Raw genomic sequence first — 15,339 nt, forward strand, 5'->3', positions numbered from 1 at the left:
GCAATGTCTGTCACGTTGCTTGTGGCACCTGGTAAACCATTCCCACCGCCATCAGACGGGTGGCCCTGCATCTCCAGGACATACAAGAAAGCACGTTGGTGAGATCAAAGTCACCGCACAGCATCTGGGTTCATGCATGAAACAAGTGCAGAGCTCTGCAAGAGACAGTCTAGCAAAAGCTCCGGAGATCGATTATTCCAGCAAATCACACCTAGCGAGCAACACTGGACTGAGAGTGGTCCACACTGCACCACCAGGGCACAGAAATCACAGCCACCTCATACCCATCAGCATGGCAGAGGTGGGGCATATCCAGTTTGTCAGATGGAGGAAGCACAAAGGAAGAGGATAAAGCGCCTTAAGAAAGCAGAGAGCACGTCTCCAAGCTCTTGTTCTCCTTGTGTCTTGACAGGCACACGTTGAAGTATGAATATTTTTTTTTTTTTGTCGGCCGTGGGGCTTGAACTCTGGGCCTGGGCGTTGTCCCTTAGCTCTTCAGCTCAAGGCGAGCGCTCTACCACTTGAGCTACAGCGCCACTTCCGGTTTTCTGGTGGTTTTTATTGGAGATAGGAGTCTCACGGTCTCTCCTGCCCGGGCTGGCTTTGAACCGCGATCCTCAGATCTCAGCCTCTTGAGTAGCTAGGATTATAGGCGTGAGCCACCAGCGCCCGGCAGTATGAATATTTTTTAAAAAGGTTTCACAGTAAGCTAGTCTTCCCCTTGCTTTCTTGAGCTTACCGACCCTGCTGGCTGGGAGCGTGGCCGGCCCAGATTGCTTCCCCAGAGGCCGGTGCTCCAGGCCTCGCCTGGAGCATCAGGGTGGAGCCCCCGGGAAGAGGCTCCGCTCCCCAGCCCTGGGCAGGCCTTCCTGACACGGGGCTCTTTATAGAAATGTGAACACTGAGTTTATTTTAAAAAATAATAATAAAAATTTAAAAACAAAAAAAAAATTTCAAAAACCCACAGGAAACAACTTACGTGTATATAGGTCTTGCAGTGAGTGAAGCGGCTGTGGTTTTTTGTTTCGTTTGGGGTTTCTTTTTTCTTTTTGGTTTTGTTTTGTAGAAGAGAATGAGATGGTACTCTATTCTAATCAAAAATAAGTTTTGTAGTGGGACCAGAAATTACGTACCCGATGCCCCACCCACTTGTGCTGGGCCGGAGTCCCCGCCCGCTCTGGAGGCCCTCTTCTGTCCAAACCCCTGGCTCCTGTGAACAAGCCATGAGCTGAGGCGGGACGGAGGGCCCCGGCCCCGGCCCCCACTGCCGCCATGGCCCAGGATCGAGGGTAAGCTCAGGTGTTGGCGGAGCGTGACAGCAGGTGGGGCACGCTGCCTCTTCCCTGGCTGGTAGGGCAGCTCTCACTGCTCAGCTCCAGGCCGGGGCTCCTGCCAGCCCCGCGCCCAGAGCAATGTGAATAGAGACAGGTATGAGGAGTGGCCCTTGTCCTCCATCCCCCACCCTGGACCTCACCACGGTGCTACCTAAGAAGTCTTCCCCAACCCCACTAGCCTGGCCAGTGGCCATCAGACTGGAGGAAGGTCCGACGAGGGTGTGTAAACGTGAGATGAAATGGCTTGGTTGTACCCATTTGTGGTTTAGCTTTGTACTTAAGTAAACAAAAAAGGAAATAAAACTTGAAAATTATTTGTCATCATAAAAGTGAAAAAAATTAAAATATTTATTGCCAGGCAAAAAAAAAAAAAAAAAAAGAAAGCAGAGAGGCCCAGGCAGCCACAGTATTCACTAGGTACAATGTGGAAAATGAACTGTACAACTGTGGGTGGGGACAGCGAGGGAAAAACTGGGAGAAAGTGAGGGAAGGGTACCATTATCCAAAAAGAAAGGTAGTCTTGGGGCTGGGAATGTGGCTTAGTGGTAGAGTGCTTGGCTCACATGCAAGAAGCCCTGGGTTTGATTCCTCAGCACCACATAAACAGAAAAAGCTAGAAGTGGGGCTGTGGCTCAAGTGGAAGAGCACTTGCCTTGAGTACAGAGGCTCAGGAAAGAAATGGACTCTTTTTTTTTTTTTTTTTTTGCCGGTCATGGGGCCTGAACTCTGGGCCTGGGCGCTGTCCCTCAGCTATTCAGCTCAAGGCTAGCGCTCTACCACTGGAGCCACAGAGCCACTTCCGGCTTTTTCTGTTTATGTGGTGCTGAGGAATCGAACCCAGGGCCTCATGCTTGCAAGGCATGCACTCTACCGCTGAGCCACCTTCCCAGCACCAGAAATGGACTCTTTATATGACTTATGTAACTGAAACCCCTGTTTAGGGTTTTTCAAATAAAAATAAAAATACGGTAATAAAAAAAGAATTGTAAGGATGATCTTAAGGAGAAGATGGTGTCCCCAAGTCACAGGGACACTGTTGCAGTAACTGGAATGAGCAGACAACAGGAGGTGTCCAGGACAAAACAGGGGAGATCGCCTCCCCTGCCCCTGGCCGAGGAGGATGCTCTGAGGTCTCCACTCATGCCTACAACCTCCCAGAAAACTCACTCACCAGCAGGCTGGTCTTGCTCCCTTGGGGTCTTTCTGGTCTATGTTTATAGAGTATTCTACAGCCTGTAATCTCTTGTGCCCCCTGGTGTCATCCTGTGGGATTGCAGCTCCAAAGGCCCAGGCCTAGCATCCAGACAAGCCAGTACAAGGGCACACAGATCCCACCCTCCTTTCTGTTCTTAGGGAGGAGCTGGGAATTGGGTGTTTCCTCCCAATAATACAGCTGTGTCAGGCAAGTAGACAGAGGCCCAAAAGATGCTAGAACATTCTTGATCCTTCTGGCCCTGTGCTTCATAAGTGGTTCTAGAACTCTCATAAAGGGGTTGGAGTCAAGTGCCAGACCTCACACATAAGTTGGCTACTCTGGAGGCTGAGATCTGAGAACTGAGGTTCAGACCAAGCAGAAGCAGATGAGAGACAGCAAAAAGCCTCTGTGGTCCTAAGGATCATCTTATAGAGTACTATTTGTAAGTAAAACAAACAAACAAACAGCTGAGCAAGAGTGTAAGGCCGAGTTCTGCTGCTTAACTGCCCCTTCTCTCCCATGACACCCCAGTCAATGTTGTGAGGATGCAGAGGGAAGGACAGGAAGATGCTCATTACAGGCTTCCCTCCACAAGGTGGAGCTGCTGTTTATTAGGGAGGCTCAATCAGTCTCTATGTGTCCCTCCCTTCTGGAGGCTGAGTGACAGGGCACTGGGCACTCCGCCTCTACCCACTGCTGGCATAAACCTTCAAGTGTGGTCACAGTCCCAGGTACAGAGACACTCTTATCAGGAAGGATGCTACAATGCTGCCAGGTTTTGTTGTGGGCCTCTCAAGGGCCCCCTAGGAGGCAGACATTTGTTCTGAAAATTAGGCCTGATTCCCTAAGCCAAGGCAGCTCTGCTGCAGAGTCTGGTCCAAACATTGCCTATGATTGTTTGAGAATATTGTGAGGGGGTGGGGGGGCGGGGGTGAGGTTTCCAACATTTACCATCTTTCCTCCTCTTTTGATCTGGTGCTAGAGCTTAAACATTACATCTGTAAGCCCAAGCAGACAGTACGGGGGTCAGCAAGGAATTATCCCCCAGGGATACCCTCCCCATCTCCCCATTTTTTGCCCCTCTGGTCATAGGTGCTGAGATCAGGGCCTGGGTGCTGTTCCTGAGCTTTTTTTTTTTTTGGGTCCGGTCGTAGGGCCTGAACTCTGGGCCTGGGTGCTGTCCCTCAGCTCTTCAGATCAAGGCTAGCACTCTACCACTTGAGCCACAGCACCACTTCCGGCTTTTTTCTTTTTGCTTATGTGGTGCTGAGGAATCGAACCCAGTGCCTCATGCATGCATGGCAAGCACTCTACCACTGAGCCACCTTCCCAGCCCTGTCCCTGAGCTTTTTGCTCAAGGATAGTGCTCTCCCACTTAAGCCGCAGCTCCAATTCTGGCTTTTTTGGTGGATAATTGTGTAAATTTCATGCATTTTCCTGTCTGGGCTGGTTTCAAATTAAGATTCTCAGATCTCAGCCTCTTGAACAGCTAGAATTATAGGCGTGAGCTACTAGCATCCAGCCCATCTACTCATCTTTAAGTGTAAAATCCAGAGTTCTCATGTGCATTCACAATGTGTCTCTATCACCACTGCCCAGCGCAGATGTGGGAATACTGCTGCTTGGACCCTCAGACAACAGCTCTTCTTCCCTCCTCTGCCTCACTGCTAGCAATGACCATGCTAGCTGCTGCCTCATGAATTTAATATAACACAAAAGTGCAACATAGACGTCTTTTTGTTGTTGTTGTTGTTAGTTGTGGGCTTGAACTCTGGGCCTGGACGCTGTCCCTCAGCTCATGAGCTCAAGGCTAGCACTCTGAAGAGTGGTTCATACATGTTATAAGAGGTATCAGTTGGCTGTTTTTCTTCTTCCTTTTGTGGCAGTAATAATTGAACCCAGGCCTTGTGCTTGCTAGGAAACACATCTCTCAAGCAGTACCATAAGCAGTGGGCAAAGGATTAGGGTTCCAATCAGTGGAGGGCGCTGCCAGACTACAGGACCCATGCTCAAGGCACAGACACTGACCCAGGTTCATCATGGCACAGTTCCAATCTGGAGTCTTCTCTTTTCTCCCTCCAGTCTCATTCCCTCACTTCCTTCTTTCTCAGTTTTGCTGTGCTGGTGAGCAAATCCAGGGCCTTCTGTGTGTCAGGCAGGCACTCTACCAATAGACTATATTTCCCAGCCTGAGATCTGGTGTCTTGCTGCTGGGCTGGGGCAGAAGCATCAATTTAGATGTGATTGGGGAGCTACTACCAGACAGATTCCCAAGACTGTCCCGGGACTCCACAGCATCCCACTGTACAAGGAAGAGACAGATGCACGGAGGGGAGCATGAGACCCAAGACCCCACAGCAGCAGCAGACTGAAGTGGTCTCTGTGCCTCTCTCCACCTGATGTCCAACTGAAACACTGCTCAGCGGCCTGGCCCCTTGCCACCTGAATTGTAAGGGCCCTGGGGTCCCACTCTACTTGTGCCACGCAGAGTCTCGTCCAGCCTATGGCTTCACCACACCACCTGTTCCTGTGCATCCCCACCATCTGCAGCCCACTTCCAGCTCCTCACCTTGTAGAAGCAGTATGGCAGGTTCTGGAAATCCATCTGTAGCAGGTTGCCCAGCCCTGGCAGAGGCACAGGGCCCGGTGGATAGTGAGCAGCCCAGCGCTGGCGCCGGTGCATCAGGTCCACCAGGAGCAGGAAGATGGCCACGGCCACAGCCACGGGCCAGGGTGCTTCCCCTGTCAGCAGCTCCATGGTGGCCTCGCAGCCCACTGGACTCCTCTGGGCACACAGCTCCAGCCACCTAGTGCTAGGCAGGATTTAAAAGAATTATATCCTGGGCATTGGACCACACTGGGCTGTTCCCTCAGAAACAAGCTGAAGCTGCACTTTGTCTTGTGATTTCTGCCGTGGTGTGGTGACTGTGAGCCACGGAGAGGAGGAGGGGCCCGCATGGCAGCCCAGCTACAGACTCTGAGTTCCCTGCAACTCTCCTCTCTAGGGACATGCACAAGGGAGGGGTGGGGACTCCTAAGAGTTGACTTTCACAAAAACTGTACATACTGGTTGTGTTGCACTGAGCATGAGAAGAATTGTGCAGAGGATAGGCAGATGCTTACACCAAGGAAGTGTAAAAAAATAAATTCAGTAATCCTAACCCAGATAAGGTGGGTGGTGCTTCACACCTATTATATTAGCTACTCAGGAGGCTGGAGATCACAGTTTGAAGTAAGCATTGGCTAAAAAGTCCATGAGATTCCTATCTTCAATTGATCATTAACAAGCTGGAAATGGATGGGTTCAGGAAGTGGAAGAAAAGAGTAGAAAAGCTACAGGGCAGTGCTCAGGCCCTGAACGACAGCATCTGTGCCTAAAGGGATCTGAGCATCCAGGCTACCTCCTCCTTTTCCCAGGGGCCTATGATGAGGATGTGGTGGTCATGAGGAAAATCACCTGAAATTGCCAGGCTGTGACTGACAAGGATGGACACTTATGACTCAGCACTGTCCATCAGGCTGCTTGTGTGAACTCTGTCCCCACTGCCATCAGGACAGGGGTCTTGTGGCATAGAGGAAAGCATGTTAGTGAGATCAAAGTCACCACTGCAGCAGGGTCCATACCCAAAGCACATGCCGAGCTCTGTACAAGACAGTCTAGAAATGGCTACTGCAAAAGCTCCCAGGATCGATTACTTCATGAAACTACACCTGGGTCTGCCCTCTCCCTTCATAGGCCTCCTGTGTCATGAGTTAGAATGCATTGGGCATAGGTGGGCCCTTTGGATGATGCCATGTGAGGCATAGCACTTCACCGTTTGCAGCAAGGGTTACTCTAGAAACTGTAAGTCCTTCTCCGTCCCCACCCCTTTTTTTTTTGTTGGTTGTGGGGCTTGAACTCTGGGCCTGGGTGCTGTCCTTTAGCTCTTTAGTTCAAGCTGAAGGCTTTACCACTTGAGCCACAGCACCACTTCCGGTTTTCTGAGTTGTTTATTGGAGATAAAAGTCTCAGGGCTGGGAAGGTGGCTCAGTGGTAGAGTGCTTGCCTTGCATGCATGAGGCCCTAGGTTTGATTCCTCAGCACCACATAAGCAAAAAGAAAAGCCCGGAAGTGGTGCTGTGGCTCAAGTGGTAGAGTGCTAGCCTTGAGCTGAAGAGCTGAGGGACAGCACCTAGGCCCAGAGTTCAGGCCCCACGACCGGACCCCCTCCCTCCACCCAAAAAAAAGTCTCACGGACTTTACTGCCTGGGCTGGCTTTGAACCGTGATCCTCAGATCTCAGCCTCCTGAGTAGCTAGGATTACAGGCATGAGCCACCGGCACCTGGCCAAGGTATATTTTTTGAAGCAGAGATTTTAGGACAAACCAAACCTTAACAAACAAAAAAATATTCCAAGACATAATAACTGGACCTCAATGATAAATGGACCTGACTGAAGAATATAAAGGAGGGAAATCCCAAAATTACCAGAATCTAATGAAAATGGAAGTGTAACTTACCTGAACCTTAGGGAGCCTGCAAAGACAGTGCTGAGGAAAGTTCGTAGCTTTAAGTACCTACATAACAATCAAACAAACCCAGAGATGTCAATCAATAGCTCCATGATGTACCTTGAGCTCCTAGAAAAGAGCAACCCAAACCCCAAATCAGCAGAAAAAAAGAAATAATAAAGATTAGGATATAAATGAATAAAACAGAGACTTAAAAACTATACAAAGTATTAATGAATCAAAAGTTGGTTCTTTGAAGTGAATAAGATTGACAAACACTTAGCTATTATGACTGGAGATCTAGCCTGTATCTAGATAAAACTCAGATAGACAACTAGAAGTTGTGTCCCCCCCACCCCACCCCCCAGACTTTGTCCCTGGAGTCTTTTTTTTGTTGTTGTTGTTGGCTGTGGGGCTTGAACTCTGGGCCTGGCCACTGTCCCTCAGCTCTTCAGCTCAAGGCGAGCGCTCTACCACTTGAGCTACAGCTCCACTTCCGGTTTTCTGGTGGTTTATTGGAGATAGGAGTCTCATGGTCTCTCCTGCCCGGGCTGGCTTTGAACCGCCATCCTCAGATCTCAGCTTCCTGAGTAGCTAGGATTACAGGCGTGAGCCACCAGTGCCTGGCTGTCCCTGGAGTCTTTAATGCTAATTACTTTCCTCTATTCTTGTGCTGCATCAACCATAACCATGAATATCACAGCCTCTAGTTCTGTGAGCTCTTCTTGGAACTCACTGTTTTGAGAAGGAGCCTTGGTGCCCCCAAATCCCATCTGCCATCAAGCTAGGGTGATTCCCAGTAGAAACTTGTTAAGGCCGGACACCTGCCTAGAGGATGTCACTAACTCAGTAAGCAGGGATGGGTCCCCATTGGTGACTTGGATGAGCTGTCATCTGTTGAGTGGGACCTGGTGGAGGGCTGAGGTAGGGTGATAGCAGCAGTTTGTTAGCTCAGGACCTATCACAGACAAGCACAGGGTTAGATCAAGAATCTGTATGGCAAGCAGTACATCTGTTTATTGTGTACTGTGGCCATCCTGAGGGACAGATTCAGGATTTGACTAACATGATACAACACAGAGCTGGTAGGGCCATGGGTCAGTAGGAAAGGTAAAGACCCCCAAGTTACTGGGCTGGGGCTGGCCTGCGGCACCAGGAAGCGCTGCTGGGGGCAGATGAGGAAATGTTCCATGCATGCCAGGGGCTTCCTGAGACATGCAGGACAGCAAGTGGGGATGGTCAGCTGGAGCTGGGGGCCCCCTCCCAGCTACTCCAGCCAGGGGACAGGGAGCCAGGCGCCCCCACACCTGCTAAGAAGGGCATGAAGGCCTTGGGCTTCACAAAGCAGCCCTGGGTGTCCAGGAAGTGAGTGGGGTGGAAGTGGAAGGGCTGCTCCCAGATGTGCTCATCCTTCAGCATCAAGGACAGGCTGGTGACGAGCTTGGTGCCCTGGTGAGAGGTGTATTCATGAGAGGTACTGGGGACACCGAGACCTCACACCAAGCACACAGCCACTGCCTTGGTCCGCGTACATCCTTTTATCTGATGGAGCAGGAAGACTCAGGCCTACCTTAGGGACGAGGAAGCCCTGTACTTCCATGTCACGGGACATCATGTGGGGCAAACTAAGTGGGCTGATGTCTGTAAAGTGCTGCACCTCGTGGGATGCGCAGGAGCACTGAGACTGTGTTCAGCCACTGTGAGAGCACAGAGGAGTGGAGTCCTTCTGGGCTCAGCCTAGTCCACTGTATACAAAGATCTGCCTGCCTCTGCTGCAGCAGCTTCTACATAGGGTTTCCAACAGGGACTGGGACACAGGCAGTTACCTCTGGGGATCCTCTGATCCAGGGCCGCCTCACCCATTCCTGCTGTGGTCTGAAGTTGCCCGAAGTTGCCCAGTTCCAGAGTTCTACCTCTGCAGTGATTTCCCCATCACCTGTGAGTGCAACTCCTCCCATGGGAGACCTGACCCGTGGAATGCCCTGCGTCTCCCATCTCTGGAACAAAACCAGCTTCCTTCTTCATACTCTCCTACATGAGATCTAACAACTGGGTCAGATGGTTATCGTACTTGAAGCAGTGGGCGTGGATGAGGGAGGCGGTCAAGTCCCACAGCTTTGTTCAGGAGGGCGTTGGGGCTGAAGGGGAGACCTGGGAGTGGTGATGCTGGTGATGTGTTGCTCCTGTTACTGCCTCCTGCCTCATTCCCCCAGCCCATCCCCAACCTGTCTGCTCAGGGAGGGCTGCACAGGGGCAGCTGGGCCTCCTTGGTCACCCACTGCTGTTCATGCCAGGCAGATCTGCAGGGCACAAAGACCACCCCTATGGGCTACGGACATGTGCTGTGAAGAAGTATTCTTGACCTCTCCTTGGCCACCTGTACCATTCCTCTCCTTCAGATAGGTCTGTCTTTGACTCCCACATGCTTTTTTTTTTTTGGTCCGGTCGTGGGGCTTGAACTTTGGGCCTGGGCGCTGTCCCTCAGCTCTTCAGCTCAAGGCTAGTGCTCTACCACTTGAGCCACAGCGCCACTTCCGGCTTTTTTCTTTTTGCTTATGTGGCACTAAGGAATCGAACCCAGGGCCTCATGCATGCAAAGCAAGCGCTCTACCGCTGAGCCACCTTCCCAGCCCCTCCCACATGCTTATACAGGTCCTCTGGTGTTTCTTTTTTGGTGCTGGTCCTGGGGCTTGAACTCAGGGCCTGAGTACTGTCCTTGAGCTTCTTTGCTCAAGGCTAGCACTCTACCATATGAGCCACAGCTCCATTTCTGGCGGGTTTTTTTTTTTTTTTTTGGTAGTTTATCGGAGGTAAGAATTTTACAGATTTTTTCTGCACAGGCTGGCTTATAACTGTGATCCACAGATTTCTGCCTCCTTAGTAACTAGGATTATAGTCACAAGGTCCTGGTGCCTGGGTCATTTATACATGTGTGGGGTGGGCTGTATGTTTGTAGTAGCACTTGAATTCAGGGTCTAGTACTCTCACTCAGCTTTCTTGCTCAGTTGGTTTTCTATCACTTGAGTCAGACCTCCCCTCTGGCATTTTTGTTGGCTAAATGGAGACTTTTCTTCCTAAAATGGCTTTGAACTATCATCCTCCAGGTCTCATTCTCCTGAGCAGCTAGGATCCCAGGCATGAGGGAAAAGAACCGGCTATACAGGCTGCTTTTGCAGGCACCACCCTGCAAGTCTCCAGCTTTTCTTTTCTTTTGTGCTGATCCTAAAGCATGAACTCAGGTTCTGGGGTCTGTCTCTTAATTTTTTCTTTACTCAAGACTAACACTCGGGGCTGGGAAGGTGGCTCAGTGGTAGAGCCCTTGCCTTGCATGCATGCCTGAGGCCCTGGGTTCGATTCCTCAGCACCACATAAGCAAAAAGAAAAAAAAGCTGGAAGTGGTGCTGTGGCTCCAGTGGTAGAGCGCTAGCCTTGAGCTGAATTGCTGAGGGACAGCGCCCAGGCCCAGAGTTCAGGCCCCACAACCGGACCGCCCCCCCCCCCCAAAAAAAAAAAAAAAAAAAAAGACGAACACTCTACCACAACTCCACTTCTAGCTTCTTTGGTAGTTAATTGGCTATCAGTCTCACAAACTTTTCAGGTTGGCTTCGAAATGCAATCTGCAATTCTCACATTTCAGCCTCCTGGGCAGCTGGAATTATAGGCTTGAACTACCAGTGCCTGGCTTCAGGCCTTGCTATGTATATGTACTCTTGCTATGTAGTCTAAGCTGGTTTTGAACTACATTTGTGTGTGTGCTGGTTTGGGCTTTAATGCAGTGCTTAGCTTTTTCTCTCAAGGCTAGCACTCTACCACTAGAGCCACAGATCCACTTGTGGGTTTTATGGCAGTTAAATGGAGATAAAGAGAGTCTTACAAACTTTGCTTCCTGGGCTGGCTTCACACCTTGATCCCCACATCTCAGCCTCTGAGTAGCTAGGATTACAGGTGTGACCCAATGGCACCTGACTCTGGCTTTCCTACATTACACCCTCTTTCCCTCCAGGTATCCCTATCCTTCCTTTGGCCCCCTTGTTGGGCTAGGGGGATGACTCTGCCCAGCTGCTCTTCAACTCTGGACCTCAGTCCAAGGCCCAGGTGTTCATAGATGGGCATTGGCGGGTGGTCAGCAGTGCCTCATGCACGGCTTCCAGCCTGCTGATGACCACCACTTCCACCACTGGCTTCCAGGTCAACTGCAGGCTGAACACATCCCCCAATCAACTTTGGAGCTACAGGCAGAGGATCAGAGCACTGGTAGTGGAGGATTTCTGCTAGACTTCTAGACCCAGGCTCAATGCACAAGCCTTTGGGAACTCAGACTGAAGAGTAAAAAGTATTTTGAGTCAAGGATTTTTTTTTTTTGGGGGGGGGGTGGGATTAAAGAGGGCTTTCCATTTGCCGGGCAAGTGTTCTACCACTGAGTTACATCCTCAGCCAGAGATCTAACGTCTTTATTTTGGGGGCCATATCCTCTCAGATTAAAGAGGACCCACATTAGACGTAACCACTTTGCCTACAACCCTGCAAGCCAGGTTCCTTAATATCTTTGTGCAGAGGAGGAAACACAGGCTCTCAGAGGAGCAAGAAGCCCAAGACTCCAGAGCAGCAGATGTCGTCAGTGGCTGCTGCACCTCTCTCTACCTGATGTCCAACTGAAATGCTGCCCAATGCCCTGGCCCCTCGGATCGTCTGGGAAGACTTGGGGAGTACACAACTTCTGCTCTGTGCATCCCAAACATGCTACCACATGTCACCCCCTGGCCTTTGCCCTTCCACACATTGGTCTTGGAAAGCCCAGACTGTCATCAGGCCCTGTAGTGCCCTCCCCAGGGAGCCTCTGTGGCCTGTGGCTTCCCAGCACTGTCTCTGCAGGCGTCCACGTGCCCTCTGCTGCCTACCACCAGCTCTTCACCTTGTAGAAGCAGTAAGGCAGGTTCTTTAAACCCATCTGCAGCAGGTTGCCCAGCCCTGGCAGTGGCACAGGGCCTGATGGGTAGCAAGCAGCCCAGCACTGGCACTGATCTATCAGGCCCACCAGGAACAGGAAGATGGCCAGAGCCATGGGGCCACAGTGCTCCCTCCTGCAGCAGCTCCATGGCTGTCTGCTGCTGACTGGCAGCTTTGTTATTTCCTTATAAATGAGCTGAGGCTGCCCTCTGTCCTTTGACTTCAGCCAAGTGTTTGTGCTGTGTAAGCAGAGGGGCAGAAGGACGAGCCAAGATGGTTGGGGCCCACTCAAAGGTCCTGTCTTTTCTGTCACACAGGGGATATGGACGGGACCTGAGGGCGGAGGTGCACACATCCTGGCAGGTTGTGCTGCACCAGGCACTAGGAGAATGGGAACAGATGACAGGTGGATCCCTGATCTAAGGTGCATGAGTCTGAGGAGGTCTAGAAAGGGCAGGCAGCTAATAGACCATGCCAGCTGTGCTTTGAGGGGCCCAGGGACCTTACCTCAGCCTGCAGTAGACTGTCTCAGAGACCTCATTCAGCTGCCACTGCAGACCGTGCTACTTGGACTGCAGGATCGAGTCCACTGGATGGCCTGTACAGGTGAGGGTAGAGCAGAGAGGCTGCTGCATTCTGGGACTCTGCAGGTATGGAGACTAGTGTGGAAGTCTCTCAAGTGCTCTGTAAGGAAGACACAATTACATACTATGGTTTTCTAGGGTCTGGTCTATGGCTCTTCACCTAGCCTCAAGTGATTGTGCTTGCTTCGTAGCAACAACTTTTTTTTATTTTTTATTTTGCTGATTCTGGTGCTTGAACTCAGGGCCTGGGCTCTGTCCCTGAGCCTCTCTGTGCTCAAGACTAGTGCTCTACCACTTGAGCCACAGTACCACTTCCAGCTTTTTCTGAGTTTATTGGAGATAAGAGTCCCATGGACTTTCCTTTCCAGGCTGGCTTTGAACCGCCATCCTCAGATCTCAGCCTCCTGAGTAGCTAGAACTACAGGCGTGAGCCAACCGTGTCTAGCTAGGCAGCAATGTTTACCTTACACTACCAAAAATACATAGTGGGGCTAGCAAAGGCATTCCTAGTTATCTGGCCCTTTTCAGCTTGCAGCCAGACTAAACAGGTATTAAGGGCTGTGACACAGAAGGCCATAAAAAAGGTAATGCCCTCTTCATGCCAGGGGCCTATGCTTAGGATATGGTAGTTTGAGGAAAACCTGCAAAACCAGAATGTATTTTCCAAAGATTGGTACTTACATTAGGCACTGCTGGTTGGTCACACTGCTGTGTTTACCGTCCCCACAGCCATCAGGACAGGTGGCCTTGTGTCCCCAGAGCAAAGAAAGCACGTTAGTGAGATCAAAGTCACCACACAGAAGCAGGGTCCATGTCTGAAACACACGCAAAGCTCTGCACCAGACTGTCCAGAAATGGCCACTGCAAAAGCTCCCAGGATCAATTATTTCAATAGACCACACCTGGGTCTGCCCTCTTCCTACATGGGACCTCCTGTGTCATGGGGTAGAATGCTTTGTGCACAGGTGGGTGCTTTACATGGTGCCACGTGAGGCACTTCATAATCCTGCAGCCAAGAGGCAGACTAGGACCTCTGGACCACTGTCCTCCAAAAGGGCCCTATGAGCCCAATGTTTTTGTGAGAATTCTAGAGACCACTTACAAAGCTACAGTTCTCAGCCAGCACAGGAACTAGGACCTCTGTTATTCTGCCTGCCTGGCACAGCGGTGCAATTGAGAGGAAATTCCCAATTCTCAGCTCCTACTCAGGAAGAGAAGACAGGGTAGGACCTGTGTGCCAAGTTCTGGCTGGTGCTGGATGCCAAGCTGGAGCCTTTGGGGCTGCAATCCTACAGGCTGGCACCAGGTGGAAGAAGGTAACACTCTACAACTAAAGACTTCAGAGGATCAAGATCAGCATCTTTTCTTTTTCTTGTTTGTGACCAGTCCTGGGGCTTGAGCTTAGGGCCTGGGCACTGTCCCTGAGCCTCTTTGTGCTCAAGGCTAATGCTCTAACACTTGAGCCACAGCATCATTTCGGGGCTTTTCTGAGTAGTTTATTGGAGATAAGAGTCTCCTGACCTTTCCTGCCTGAGCTGGCTGAGCTGCGATCCTCAAGTTCTCATCCTCCTGAGTAGTTAGAGTCACAGTGAGCCACTGGTACCTTTTAGATGGTGATTTATTTACATATTTATTTGCTAGTACTAGGGTTTGAACTCAGTCTAGGTATTGTCCTTGAGCTTTATCCCTCAAGACAGGTGTTATACCTCTTGAGCCACAGTTCTACTTCTGGCCTTTTGGTGGTTAATTGGAGGAGTCTCATCGATTTTACCACCCTGACTGGTTTTGAACCATAATTCAGATCTCAGCCTCCTGAGAAGCTAGATTATAGTTATGAGCCACCAGTGCCTGGCTAAAAGTATGATTAAAAAAAGTTTTTAAAATAATTGTAACCCTAAAATTTGAATGTAATGAGGTTGACTGTATGTAGTTCTAATAATGATAATTTAAAAAAAAAATCTTTCAAATCTGAAATTTCCCTTTAACTCCCTATTTGTCCATACCCGTATTACATACAAACACCACCAGGGTGAAAAGTGATGTGAGCTGCAGGCTTGATGGTTGCCCACGCGGCGTGATATAGGTTCATCAGTGCGAGAGATTGTACCTGTGTGGGGAGTGGGCATGTGGGAATATCTTCTGCTCAGTATACTGCTGTGGACCTGAAACTGCTGGTGGCTCCAGCCTGTAATCCTAGCTACTCAGGAGGTTGAGATATGATGACTGTGGTTCAGAGCTAACCCAGACAGGAAAGTCGGTGAGACCCTTATCTCTAATTAACCACCAAAAAGCCAGAAATGGGGATGTGGCTTAAGTGGTACAGTGCCAGCCTTGGGCAAAAAAAAAAAAAAAAAAAAGCTAAAGGATAGTTTCCAGCCTTGAGCTCAAGTTCAGAACTAGTACACATGCACGCATACGTATGTGGGCATGTACATGTATGCACATGTGCATGTACATACGCACACATACGCATACCTATATACATACATGATCTTTTACAACATATGCTGGGCTTCACAAGTTGGGGTGCCAGAGGTTACAGCTGGACTCTAGGCAAGTGGTAAACAGGGTCATGTCTCAGCTCAAGGTCATTTCTGAAGCTAACTTAAAGGCACCAGAAATAACGCCAGAAATAATGAGTGCTACACCTTGAGGCACCATCAGCAACTTCAAAGGAACAAAAGAGTTAAAGGCAAAGTGCCAAACATCAGCCAGCAGGAAAATTTTTCAAGATACATATTTTTCAAGTTTTGTGATTTAGTCCTTGACATCTGAAATCGATTAATTT

The sequence above is a fragment of the Dipodomys merriami genome, unplaced genomic scaffold (assembly GCF_024711535.1).
Source record: "Dipodomys merriami isolate MVZ:Mamm:240054 unplaced genomic scaffold, mDipMer1.0.p SCAF_55, whole genome shotgun sequence".
In the NCBI taxonomy this organism is placed as follows: domain Eukaryota; kingdom Metazoa; phylum Chordata; class Mammalia; order Rodentia; family Heteromyidae; genus Dipodomys; species Dipodomys merriami.